This window comes from Mus musculus, chromosome 10, assembly GCF_000001635.26.
Source record: "Mus musculus strain C57BL/6J chromosome 10, GRCm38.p6 C57BL/6J".
NCBI lineage: Eukaryota > Metazoa > Chordata > Mammalia > Rodentia > Muridae > Mus > Mus musculus.
The window spans coordinates 50187884-50202982 of NC_000076.6; positions in this window are offsets into that span (position 1 = coordinate 50187884).

The window sequence follows — 15099 nt, forward strand, 5'->3', positions numbered from 1 at the left end:
ATTGCTTTAGCTGAGGAAATTGAGATATATTTAGAATTTGCACAAGATAGCAAGTGTTAGAGTTGGATGTTGAAACTAACACATTTTTACCAAAATACTCTTAAACACTGTAAACACTGGTGGTATTCTTCTGAGCTATTAGGTGACTGATATGTACATCGATCCTTATCCAAGGTCACATCTTAGACAAGACAATTGTATTTCAGTTTTTATAGCCCAGTATTAGTTGCTTATTATTGTCTGTTATTCATGATGGGCGGGCTGGGCAATACATTCATTGATGCTGCCAACAGCACATGAGAGTAATGCCAAAAAGAAAAAAAAAAAAAAAAAGCTTGACATTAGAAGTAGGGATTCTTAACTTTGCATAATGGTATGAAATGTTTAAAAATAACTTAAAAGTTTAAAAAACTAAGTCAAATTATAGAACTCAAACAGTCTATAGTTCACTTAAATGTTTTATTCACAGGTATTTTCAGTCTACCTTCCTGATTTAGTAATTAAAAGACTACAAAAAATTTCGGGTACTTCAATGATTACCTAGGCTATGTTTTATAATTCAGAAGAACTGGTCAGCTTCATGGAAAAATTAAAAAATATATTAATAGTGATCTGTTAATGAGGACATTGGCAGTATTCTCACCTGTAGTAATCATGAATGACTGAGCCACTGGCAAGATATAAAATGTTGTAGATGTGCTATTTGGGTCTGAGAACCTCATAGCCACCTATTCTCTGCAGTTTGACTTGTTGCAGATATACTCAGATACCCAAGACAGAGGAGAAATAGCAGCAGAGGAGATGAAAACATTGTAAGAGCCAAAGGACCATGACTCCTGTGCAAAACGGTCTCCTCCATACATGATAGGGAAGTTGTACATATCAAATATCATCATGAGGATTGCCTAAATAATATGTGCTCATTGTTGACAATGACAGTCGATAAGGTCCCACGCATAAATAAAGAGCTTTCGTCAATCAATGGCTACTGAGAAAAGGAAAATAGTTTTCACTAGTAGTGAGCAGAAAAGTTACACAAACTCTAGTGGTCGACTCTAAACACATGTGCATATCATACACACACACATACAATATATATGTAGATAGATAGATAGATAGATAGATAGATAGATAGATAGATAGATTAAAGAAGAAGAGATCATAAACCTGGGAAGGATTTGTGGAAGCATGGGGAGTGTAAGGGGTGGAAGTGGTAGAAGCAATGTAAATATAGTGCTCATGTCTGAAATAATCTTTTTTTTAAATTTAGAAACTACATTACATATTTCTATATAATTCTTTGTGTACAGAGTTCAAAGCCTCATCATTTATGAACAATTCATTATAACTAGATTGTATTTCCCCTTGAATATGAATTTTTCAGAATATTTGGAAAAGATTCAGAAATCTAAAAACTGAATGAAAAATAACTAGGAAGGATAAGGGGAAAAGAAACACATTTGACCCTTTTAATTGTTATTCTCAACAACTAGGGTAGGATTCAACTCAGCAAACATGTTCTCAAGAAGTTAAGAAAGTATCAACTTCAAGAGTCACTCCAAAAGGAGAAGACTGCTACAAATAGAGCAGTATGAATGTCATCAACTTCACAAAGCCCTAGCCCCCTCAATTTACCATACAATTCCTCTCTCTCAAAGAAACCTTCACAGCACAGAAAAATTAAAATAAAATAAAATAAAATAAAATAAAGCAAAACCATGAGCAATGTGCAAAAGGCAGCTGTGGAAACTTATTTATATCTCTGCTTTTTTGAACCAAATTCCCCTATTCTATTCCTTCTGAAACAGAAGAAGAAATAAACCTTAGTGTCATTGTTTCAAGGAAAGGATTAGCAAATCCAGGCCACTGGGCCACTGGGCCACTGGGCCATTGGGCCACCGGGACACCGGGACACCGGGACACCGGGACACCGGAACACCGGGACATTAGGACACTGGGCCGCTGGGCCGCTGGGCCAGCTCCAGTTCACCCTATTTTTGTTTAGCATAGTCTTTGCTCAGAATAAAACCTGTAAATACTCTCCTTTTCCTCGTGATTCTTACTAAAAATTCAACAAAATACATCATGTTGAATTTTAATAGTAAATATTTTATGAATAAATATTACCTTTTATAAGCTCTTGAGAATAGAAAATACATTTTATTAACTACCATGACAAAAATTTTTAGCATTTAATTGTTCATGAAAACCTTTTGTATGAACAAATTCACTCGAGCATTTTTTTATCTATTACCAATAGTTTAATTACCTCTCTTATTTGCTTATGTGCAGATAGCAAAACTCCTAATAAAGGCAAAGAATGTTGAATAATTACAGCAACATAAACAGAAAAAACAATTTGCAGGGGGCAATCATTCAGTCTGGCTTCTTTTGCTCCTCTAATTACATATAATAGCTCCGTTCCTGTCTGCAGTGACTTATTTTCGTGGACTTTGTCTTAAATGACAAAGTGGAGTATTTGAGGCCAATGAAATCAAAAGAGGGACTATTTCAAAGAGAAACAGAGGAATCCTGGGAGCAGATGGGAGGATTAGGGAAAGAGAAGTGGCACTATGGCAGTTGCTGCACCTGTCAAAATTTGGCTCCAAACTGTGTTCCCAGTTGATCTGATTCTAGAGTTAACAGGAAGACCCGTGAAATACTGATCCTGACACTTTAGAATTACGGATTTTATGGTTTGCTGATGCTTCTGCTGGGCTGCCTGTTCCATTCAGCTATGCTGAATCTATGTACCTGGAAATGGCATCTCTTGTCAGAGAAAGTACAATGCCCACAAAGGCCAATTTAGCTCAAGGAGACCCAAGACTGACAGTGAGCACACACAGCATTATAAGCTTTGGAATATAATAGAGGAGTATAATGGGGAAAGAATATTGAGCAGCCAAGTAATCAGTGAGACTGACAAATCATTAAAAATGCTGCTTATGTATAGACCTTGAACAGTAAAATTTAGGTCAAATGGACTCTGTAGTGAAATATGAGATTTGAGATTCTATTAAAAATTAGTATTTAAACACTGGGGTTCCCATCTTAGTTGAGTCTTGTGATAAGGACTCTATATATCTAAGAGAAACAGAAGAAACTTGGATTGTCTATAAATGGCCTAATAGTCTTAGACCCCAGTTATGTCCATGGAAACCCCAGTTTCCACACTCTCTATAGCCTACCATGTGATTTACATAGAGTTCTGAAGACTTTGTACCAATATTCTCTAGTAGTCATTGACTTGCCAACCCATTTTTTTTTACCAATTTAGTGAGCTAAACCCCAATCAAAAAAGGGAAGAAAATATTGGGTCAAATATTTCCTTACAGCTTTAAAGTATTCTATGAATTGACAAGAAAAGAAGACAGGATAATGAGTGAATGCCAAGCTCCCCAAGGTTGCTGGGAGCCTTAAAGTCAACTTTGCCAAATATTGATCCATATAAACTTCTATTTTCATGACTATAGAGTCAGTTGTAATGAATGGCCCCATGGAGTCTCCAAGCTTTTACAATTTGAAAAGACCTCCATTCACAAAGCTGTGTCTCAAAGGACTACATTTCATTTTGAAAAGATGTGGATGAGTTTGAAACAGTCTTACTTAAACATGCATCCCTTGAGAAAGGACTGGCCCATAACAAGCCTAGAAAAAGAATTGCTGTGACTTTGGGAAGGGAAAACACCTTTATGAATGTATAACCATGTCATAGGCTTTCTGTGAGTTCTGCCTCACTTCATCTTACCTGTTCACTTGAAAACCCACGCAATACATTAAAGTGCTTCTTAGCTGCATGTGTATCTCACTGACAGAATTATGTGCTTAGAATATTTGGAAGTAACTAGATTCTCTATCATGCAGAAAAGCATACATATTCACAATACTTATACATATTACATACCACATATCACTCCACACATATACCACCACCACACAGACACACCAAACACAACATATCACAATGCATACATAACCCCTCTACACAGGCTCATGCCATGTGATTTTAAATGCTTTCAGTATAGAGTTGGTAGAAAAAACTGGTCAACAGACAGAGAATAAGAGAATGCAAATGCTCAGCCCTAAACAAAGTGTTTATACCACAACCCCTCCTCAAGAATCACTGTGGAAGGAATATCTGAAAGAATGTAAGAGGTAGAAATGATAGTAAGTATAAGAAAATCGTGTTTCCTGGACATAGCAGGACTACACATATGAACTCATAGTGGTTGTGACAGCATTACAATACCTGTGCACGCCCAACCTAGACAAGATTAAAGCATGGAGAAGAATTTTAGACACAAATTCTATTCAATTCCAATTCCATTGGCAATTGCTAGATAATGGGAAAGTTTTCTGCATGTGTTGCCCCTGGAAAGCTGATCATGCTTCAGTAGAAAACTACATATCCAAGAATATTTGGGCAGCCCTGTTGGTCTTCATGGGAAAAGAAAAGGAACAAAGACTAGGCGAAAAGGGAAGTGGTGGTAGCTTTGAGAAGAGTTCAGAGAGGAATGGTGAATACTCTCAAAGAACGAAGGGGGGGGGGAGAGAGAAATAAATTACTCATACTGAATTAAAAAAAAAAAACAATAAGATAGGCAATAAGCAAATTCTTCCTAGATGTCTTTTTTTTTTTCAAAATAGAATGATAGATATTTAAAACAATTTGTGAAAGAGATGTGTTTTAAATACTTTGGCTACTAACTGCAGACCTTGGTTTTATATGAACATAATGGGATAGATACAAAGAGAGAAACGAGGTCACCTGGGTTCATTCTGCTGGTTAGAATTAGGCCACTTAACAAGCAAGTCTCAGCAACTTTCAGACTTAGATGGACTGAAAGCTTTAAATTCTCTCAGATAAGTACAGAAAACAAAGCATTAGGAAGAAGCTGAGATGTTGCAAAATGTACTGGCGACCCTACAGTGAACTTGGGGCTTGGGAAGAAGTACTAATGAACAGGAATATCTGAAATGTTTTAGCCATGCCCTTCCAATATCCCCCCCCCCCTTCTTTCTAGCTTCCTTTGACAAAAATTTCCAAGTTCAATTTAGAAAAAAAAAAACATTTTTCTTTCTATCTATTGTCTTAATTCTCTATAACATCGACTTGGTTCTGAAAATGGAACATAATGAGCAGTTAGTATTAGCTGATAAGTAACTCAGCTTTACCAGGCAATATGTTTACTGATAGTGTGAACAATGAATGATCAAATGAAGGAAATAAAATGTCAATCCCTAATTTACAAAGATGAGATGGTATTAAGGAACATGGAAATGTTCTCATCTTCATTGCTGAAAAGAAAAGCATTACTTTTTCATGGTTCAGGGCTTGGCTCTGATGTTCAGGAAAACTTTGTAGATCATCAGGTTAGACAAAGGTGTCAGATCTTTATCAGATAGCACCAAGAAGAGGCAACAACAATCCTTCCTGAAATGATACCGTTTGATTTCTCTCATGGGTACCTACTAGAGGGTTCATACAGTGCTGTTCTTGTTGACACATCCAAATATTGTATAAACTGGGCCTGCATAAACAAATAGCACATTGTTAGTTAGTACTGTTGAGCACTTGAGAAGATGAGGCAAGAGATTGCCATGGGTTTTAAGCAAGACTGGGCTACAAAATGTTTGAGGTCAACCTGGGCTAGAAAGTGAAGCTCTGTTTCTGAAAACATTATATACGCTCCAATTATTAGTTAAAATTAGTTAAAACAAACAGGGTTCTATAGAAATTACATGATGCCCCATGCATGTATACATCCACTCACTTAAATGTCTCCACAAATAGTGATTTAAGACAAGAAGAAACAAGAGTCAACTCATTTTAAAATAAAGGAAAATGTCCAATCATTCAGATATAAGTAAGAAATTTGCCCTTAGGAAGGTTTTGCCTCAATTTCAAATAAAGCTTCAAGTGATGCCACTGATGTGTAATGCAGATGGTTCGTGCCAGGTAAGCATTTGGAAAAAAGCAAACAGTAGGCTTTGTCGTTCACCTTCAGGTTTGAATACAGATTCCCTCTAAGTGCTGAGCTTTTCATATACTTCTTCTTGCTTGTCTAGATTATCTCATCTCCGCAAAACAGTCTCAAACATTTAATTTAATAATGTAATATGATGTAATGCAATGTCTTCAAACAATGTGAGTATGTATGTGAGGACAGAATACAATAAAGTGGTCCTTGTAGCTACTTTAGCCTAGATTTCTTATAGCTGAAGTATATATAATATGTACTAAATATAATGTATTTGTCTTCTTGTTTTGCAAACTTTGTCAGATACAGGCATATAACAAGTTTATAAAATTATACTTTTTCTTATTAAGAAAATTTGGTATGAAAATGAATGTCTTTCTTTGAACTGAATTTTTCCTTTTTTTAAACAAATAGATCAAGAAAGCTGTGCAGTGAGAACCATAATTTTTCCTGACCTATTCTAAACACTTACAATAGAATTTAAGTTAAAATAAATGAAGTGACTCATTCCTGTAATGAGGCAAAAGCATCAGATTCAGACTCAAGGAGAAAAGTTATAGCTTCCAGGTCAAAAGTGGAAAAAAAAAAAAAAAAAAAAACACAAGTCTACTAGCTACACATAACTTTCCTGCTCCATCCTACCAACATGCCTTCTTCAGAGCTTGGAATATGATCAGATATGCAACACTGTTAGAAAGTCGCATTTTTATTCACCACCAAAAAGCTGTGCAAATCCCAATGAAAAATTCTTATTCTAAGAGGAATTTGCTCAATCGTAGCCTCAACAGACCTTTGTTCTTGGTCATGATTTTAAGAATCTACCCCAATCTCTATCATACTCAGTTAGCTACAAGGACATAACTTTAAAGTCTCTGCCAAGGATTCCTGAACTTCTGATAGAACACTCTAGTGATCTCTGTGAGAGGTTCATTGTAGGTATGGAAAAATCATTTTGATGGTCTTCTGAGAACCTCAAAGTCCTAGGTAAGGAAGAGATATCCAAAATTGGAATATGACCTCTGCTCTCAAATAAAACCTTGTAAGTGGGGCTGGAGAGATGGCTCAGAGGTTAAGAGCACTGACTGCTCTTCCAGAAATCCTGAGTTCAATTCCCAGCAACCACATGATGGCTCACAACGACCTGTAATGGGATCCAGTGCCCTCTTCTGATCTGTCTGAAGACAGTAACAATGTACTCACATACATTAAATAAATAAATAAATAAATAAATAAATAAATCTTAAAAAAAAAAAATGGTAAGCAATAACATGATTTTACTCCAAGGACATTAAAGAAGGTAGTCTGTGTGAAGGCTTCAGTGCCATACAGAGGGTCAGTATAGACACAGAGACCAAGGTCAGGTACAAGTATACCCTTGTTCTTCATCCTCAATTTTTTTAATTGTACAGTGGAGCTTATAGTACTTACCTTGTGGTATAATTCAAAGATTAAGTTGGATAAAGTAGAAAACATGTTTGCTGTTCTAGAGAGGTGGCTTAGTGTATTAGAGGGCTTGGTATCCAAGCATGTGGTCATAACACTTTAGGACCAGGTAAAAAACCCAGGCACAGTTCTGTGTGCTCATAACTGAGTACTGAGATCCAAAAATGTAGGCTCCAAGAGCTTGCTGACCAGCCACTGTAGCAGAAATAATGGGTTTTTGGTTCAATGAAAGGCCTCATCTCTCCAGAAAAGGACAGAGAGATTGGAGGAGGGCATCCTATACTTGACCCCACATGTGCATATGCAGGGATATATGCACTTGCATATTTACATTAATACACAACACACACATATATCACATACCACACTGATAACAGAGAGAGAGAGAGAGAGATGGAGTTGGGAGGAAAAAAGGAGGGGTGGCAGGTGGGGGAGAGAAGAGAAGAAAGAAGACTGATTTATTCCATACTCAACCTTTGAGAAATGGTCAAATAGGAAGCCAGTGTGATATCAAGAAACAATAAACAGCTGGTACATGCTAGAAACATAACACACATAACACTTATTCTCTTTCAAATGGGAACTTTTTCCTCTAAAATATACACAGCAAAGAATTTTACTGAAATTTCAACTTATTTTTTCTATGTATTAATTCTATATTTGTTCTAACAAGGAAAGAGTATCTGCTCCTCTTTTCAAAGGTCTAATGGAAGTTGTCTCTTCTGCTTATTTGGTACCATACTTATACACTTCAGAAATATATCTGAAATTGTCACATAAATGTTGAGGGAAAGAGAACTAAGGAACATTGAATGATACAAACACTTTATTTCCTATAGTCATAATTTTCATAGATTTTGCAGGTGAATAGGGGGCATAAATAATTGTTGAGTAACGTCTCACTGCATCAAGACTATAATGAGTAGTCCCTGCTAAGACAAGATTAATGATTGGTTGCTTTAAGTAGATTTAAATAAATAGTTCTATTGCAGTTCCTTGATGCTTTATTCTGACAGTTGCAATTTCCATAACATTTAACACTGTTAATTTTATTTTGGCTACATTTTTAATAATGACATTTTTCATTTTTAATGGATCTAATTTGACTATCCTCCTATCACAGGAACATAAAATTCCTGCATAATAAAAGTAAGCATGCTACATTAAAGAAGATTTCAAACAGTCCCTTGGATGTCCTCTGATCTCTGCTTTGAAAGCTAGGGGTAAACACTATAATTACTGCATGAATTAAAACTTTGTCCCATCATTTTCAGAATGATATAATAGGTTGGCAGTGTACATTTCAGAATATGGTGTCACAAATGCATAATCTCTGAGTGGAATAATAAAATTCAAAACCACAACCTTCCTTTGGGGTTGGGGCAGGGAGAAGAGCTGATTTGAATGTGCTCCATTAAACAAACAAACAAACAAACAAACAAGCTGATTACTCCAAGCATACTGAAAATCAGACATAGCCAGAAGGAAAGTGTAAAAGGCTTTCTGATGACTTGGGTTGCAGACTATTCCCACAAAGCCTATCAGACATAAATGAAATAAATGGGAGAAAGATGCTAACCAGTCTTTGTTCCAATAACTGCAGAATAACATATTGGAATTCTCAACACAAAGCCAAATGGCTGGCAAGATCATCCGTATGCAAATAGAGAGGAAGTGACCCCCTCCCCTGCCCTCAAGCTATTCTGAGATCATTGATGTAGTTTCTTTCAATAACCAAATTGCCTTTTCAAGATACCTTAAATTTTTCTTATGAATATTTTATGCCTAAATATTCTGCTCTCTCAGTTTCCATGTTTGTAGCTTCTTCATTGTGTAATATCTGAAACTCCCTATGTGGTAAAAGGCAAGGTCATCTCTGAATATCTAAAGGATTCAGAGCAACCTCTTGCTATCACCTACAGGTTGGGCAGGTGACTAAAGCTTGGCTAATCTGATGATTCTGCCAGGCATTTGGAATTGCACACAAGTGACAAAAAGAAATAAAGACAGCTTGGGGTGCATTCCACGAAGCATCTACAAAGGTGGGGGTGGTGCTAGTGTGGCACAGTAGCAGTGGGTCCTTTCTAGGCTGTTCCTTTGTTGTGACCTTCACTATGTTCCTTGTTGCCTGCATTCCTGTCAGTTTGCTCAATCTCTAGGCCTCTCAACTAACCAGAGAGCTTCCTGATATATTGACAGCACAGCCCTCTTGCTGAAGTTAAGGTGAATCTCCCTCTGACACTTGCAGCAAAGCCCTGAATGATGCCTGGAGAATTCCCTACTGTAAGGGGCTACCAGTGATAACCAGCACGTTATTGTTCTGTGTCCTAAAATAATATTTGACAGGAATATATTAGCTACTCATAGTGTTTATTTGTATGTCAAAAGCCTTCATGGTTTTTAAGCATTGGACAGTTAGATCAGGATAAAAGAAAACATCAAAGATTTTTATCCTGGTCAGGCTATAATATATAATATTTTATAAACACTCAGTAAAAACTAAGAAAATGGATTTTTTTGGTAAATGATAAGATTTCTTCATAAAAAATAAACACTGAGAAAAACATTCCACATGTCCACTTCCACGTAAGTTGGGAAAAACTGTATCTAACCAGTGAAAGATTTTAGGAGCCACCAAAGCATGATTCCTGAGCCCAAGGCTCTGGATTCCAGTTCAGACTGTCTATGGAACAGCAAGGTTGTAAACCATCCTCCCTCGGCCCTATGGCATGTGTGTGCAGCTGGCGTTTGGTTACAGGGGTAATGGGAGAATCAGCTGAAGTCAGTGTGTGAGCACACTAATACAGTAAGGTGTGTGAACGACAGGCCCATCTGCCACTCAGCCCCACATAAGTGGTGTGTGCTGTACCTTTTTATACCTTCTTCCCACCCTCTTTTTCTTAAGCTTTCACATGAAGGTTTATTGGGAAGCTCAGCACAGCTGTTAGTATCCACCCCCACCCCCTCTCCTGGTCCCTTAAGGATTTCTTTAAAGGTAACTATGAGGTCCTGTGCCTCAGGCCCCAGGGGAGTCCATATGTTGTGCTACTGACATTGTCGCTTTCTTTTCTTTGTCACCTCTAATGAGAGTAAAGCAACCCTCACCTCCTCACCTTTGTCCTCTGAATAGCAGTAAGTGTGCTGCAGCGTGAAAAAGGACTTTGGTTGATAGAGTTAGCTGTTAGGGAAATGCTCTTAGGTCCTTTTCTGCCCTTTTAATATCTGGTCCCTTCCTCTTCTACTACCTATTTCCTCTCTATCATAACTAACTGGTTTAAAAAAAAATCCAACTGGAACTTCAAGCCTTGGACTGTTGAAGAAATGATCTCAGAGCTTTCCCCCGGTGACCTTGCCCGATTCATCACCATCTTCCCTCAGCTCACTGCTCCTTCTTTCTAACAGATGGCCTAACTCTTCATTCGGGTCCCTGCTTGCTTTCAGGGAACATTCTGGGCAATCTGTTTAAAAGACGAACCAAATCACTTTACCATTCCTTAAAAACTCACAGTCATTCACCTCTGCACTCAGAAAAAAAGAAAAATCTAAGCCCTGATCCTGTGACACATAAGATTCCTACATGTGTAGATCCAAATCCTCACCTGTCATCACTTCCAGCCTTCTGTCCTCTCCCATGCGAGCTGCCCTGTTCAGCCTTTGTTCCCTTCTGTGAATAAGCCCTCTGAAGTAGGACCTGTGGGTCAAGTTTCTCTCTGTACAAATAGTCTTTGTCCTCCCGTCTACTCTGTTATCTCCTACCAGCCTAGCACAGACCTACATGTACCCAAGAATTCACCATCCTTTCCTTCTGGTTCAGTCTCTACTGCACTATAAGGAGACAAAGTCGTCTCCTATTTATTTTGGCCTCTTTTATCTCACAACAGTCCACAAGGAGAACCAGCTCGCCTTTGTTTAACATGGTGTCCCTAGCACTGTAAGTAGTGCTTGAGACATGTCAGCTATGCAATAAATATTTCTACTGAATAGTTTAGTGAACGTATTCTGTGAAATTTAAATGAAAATTAGCAATATTGCCTATTTCAATCTCCCTTTCTCTGAAAACTCTTCTTGACTGAAGAGGTTTCTGTCGGGAAAAAAGAAACAATAGCTTCCTGGCTATCAGTGACTTCAGGTTCTTATAGTAAAAGGGACTTCAACATTTGCCCCATTACCAGTTGCCCAAATAACTACCAACACTCTCTTTTGCTGGCAGAATCCCTCATCTGTTTTAGATGAAGAAAACATTCATGGTTGTGCCACTAGAACAGACCGTAAAGACACTGCATACATTCTTAGACAATAGCTTACCACACATCAAGGTGATGAACATATCTGTATAATTTCACACCATTTTTCCCACTCCCCGAAACAGAGGGTCAGGAAGCCCTTTATTAACCAAGTTTGAATTTAGGAATGCAATGCCATATTTTTACAGTAGGAAGAAATGGTTCTTTTTTGGTTTTGGTTTTTTGTTTGTTTGTTTGTTTGTTTTTTGCATAGAATTCCAGTTTGAGTTCATGCACAGCCTTTTAATTCCCTAATGCAGAAAGGGAAAAAGGAAAGAAAAAAAAAAAACTAAATAATCAGCTTCTTAGAATATATACATAAGAAGCTCTGTTTAACCCTAAGCTATTTAACACTTCAGTGGTTTTATAAGCACCAGAGTCTCATTAAACCTTATGTGTGTGTCTTTGTGTGGGTAAGGCAAAGAGTGGCCTCAGGGTGATGACTGCCACACTGAACAATCACACTGACTAAGCTTAGGACTGAAATTAGGAGGCAAGCAACAGTGACATCTAGTGTGAGTAAGAAATGCTAAGATGGATAAACTCCAGTTCCTCCCAAAACAAAGGAAAAGCTACTGGAGAGATGAACACAGGTTAGCCTTACAAAAGTGATGCTGGTTGCAGAGGTAAAAGCAGAAGCAGCTACAACTGTCACTCCAGAGAGCCTACTCAAAGGCCTTTGCCTCCAAATGCTCTTTCAATTATACATTATTTCGGACTGTATCATCTTTCTACCTGGTTCTATAACTCATACGCACCCCTGCCTTTTGGACCCTGGAATCATCAAACGCTCCTCCCCTCTGCTTGGAATATTTTAAAGGGCATCTGGATGCCACCTTCCCTTTTAAGGAAAGAATTTGTTTGTATGTTTTCCCTTTGAACCTTCCCTACCTGCCTGCAGCAGGACAGCACACATTATCGAGGGTGTGCTCCACTGCAGACCTCTCAGAGAGTCTTTTCATTTGCCAACCAGACAGGTCACTCTAGCCCCATATTGGCTGAAACCATCTTTCAAAGACTTGCTCAATCACGGTCGTTTGTAGAGGATCACAGTTTCCCTAGGAACCATTATCATCTTCAGCATGTCACTTCAACAGCCTGCACATGGACTAGAGCTGCTTCAACATCTCCAAGGACGCTCTCTCTCCCCCTCAGCCACCCACTCCCATGGTCTTCGTTCCTCCAGGTTGGTTTCAAGTGCCTCTCGCCCAGCTTGTTCCTCCAGCAACAGTGAAATCTTCATTTGTGCTTTGCAGGCTTCTCCCTGGAGAGTTTCTACTTGCACTCACTGACTTCTCTGTGCAGCCCATACTCAAGGCCCACCATTCTCACTGCTTTCTTAATGTGCTCCCTATCCTAACTCCTTCCTCTGACCACTAGTCCTGAGGATAAAACAGCCCATCAACACCTATGGATAAGGAGAAAAATCACTCAACCAACCTGACTTATCCTGTGAAATTTGAAGGCAGGTGTAGATGTCACTACTGTGATTCTCCGCCACTGTTACTTTGTAACTCACCATGAATTCTTTTACACATACTTTCTCCTTACCTGAGTACATTACCCAGAGAATAAGAAAATCAATGATCTGCTTTATATTCTCAGTCTTAAACTCACAAAGCTTTGTTTATCTCAATTCATTTTCCCCTTCCTCTCTCCTACCAAAGTTCAGTTCCTACTTGTGTAGGAAATACCACAACCCTCCCCACCTCACCTTCTCAAGGACTTCAGTCAAATGTCTTCCCTGTTTGCTCAGTCATTTTCTCCTCTCTACTCTATCAGTCCTGTTTTGTGAAAACTCATAATGACATACTGAATCTAAAATGAGATAAATTAATCTATCCCAAAATTTTCTGTTCACGCATGTATAGCCAAATTCTTCAAAGGAAGCCGTCTACTTTTTCATCCCCTTTCCTTCCTCAAGTGACTTCTGTATATTTGTCCCCATTGTCCCAGTATGCATATTTTTATGTTTAACCACACAGAGGCATGAGACCTACCTACCCATCCCTTACTAAGGGGAAGAATCATTTTCTCCACTAAGAGGTGTGCTCTCTCCTTCATTGCTTATTACCTTCCTATACAAGTTAGGTCCCAGTTTTTCCTCTCAGCCCCACGCTCCCAGAAATAAAACTCAGACTCAAAATATATTTACAAAACCTAGGCCATTTAGCTTTGCTCTTCTCTGACTAGATCATAACTTATTATAACCTATTTACTCTGATCTACATTCTGCCTCATGGCTGGTTACCTGTGCTCAGTTCCCATGTGTCACATCTTCCTGGGAGAATCTGCCACATCTGGCACTATCCCAGAACTCTTTCTGCCTCTCACATGGGGTGTTCCACCTTCTGTTCTACCGTTTTGTGTAGGCTGTAAGGTTTTAATTTGCATCCAAACAAAACAAAAGATATTCTCTGTAAACCTTCCTTTTCAGTCTCTCACTCCCTAATACTAGGTCCATTAAAATGTTGAAATTCATCATGCTCAGCCCTGGTCTAGGTTTTTTTTTTTTTGTTTGTTTGTTTTTTTTTTGTTTTTTTTTTTTAATGAAAGTATATACACCTTGACTAGAAATATTTTTGTGAGTGTCTCCCAGAAACTTAGATTTCTTACAACAATCATAACTTACCATATAAACTCCTAAAACAACTACTTATTCCCAACTTTTAACTGTTTTATATGACACTCAATATCAATATGTTCAACCTTTTATCTCTCCTCCTTAGTCTCAATCTCAAGACACAACACCACTGTGTAACCTCAAAATTGTTTTAATTCTTCCTTTCTTTCTGCATCCCTTCCGGTATTCAGTAATTCTTTTTTTTTTTTAAATCCTTAAAATGTATCTTGCATTAGAGGCATTTTTGGCTTTTCCTTCCATATTCATGATCATCATTATCCCACTGGCTTTCTGCAACAGCTCCAGAATCTGTCACTTCCATAGGGACAATGGAACAGGATTTGGCAGGTTTTGAAGTTCATCACCTAATAATGTATAGTAGGCTTTCCCCCAAGTGTGGTTTCCTTTATTATGGAAACAATAGAATGAAAAATCATAATAAGCTGTATCACATACACGTTGAATGAAATAGTAAAACAGGATCAAGATAATGATAAACACATTCATAATACAGACAGACAGACAGACAGATAAAATTGTCAATATCCCATAGCAATTATAATATAGAGCATACTAGAAGGTGGAGAATGTTGTTTAATTAGGCCCTGATTTTCCTTGAAATTTCACAACTCACTGCTGTTGAGGACCTTGGCTCTGCTTTTGGAGAAGGTCTTACTTTTCTGTCCTTCATCAACCTAGCCACTTCTAAATGATAATTGGGAAAATGCCCCAAGCTTTTGGCACCAGAACTTCTTCCCATCAAGATATT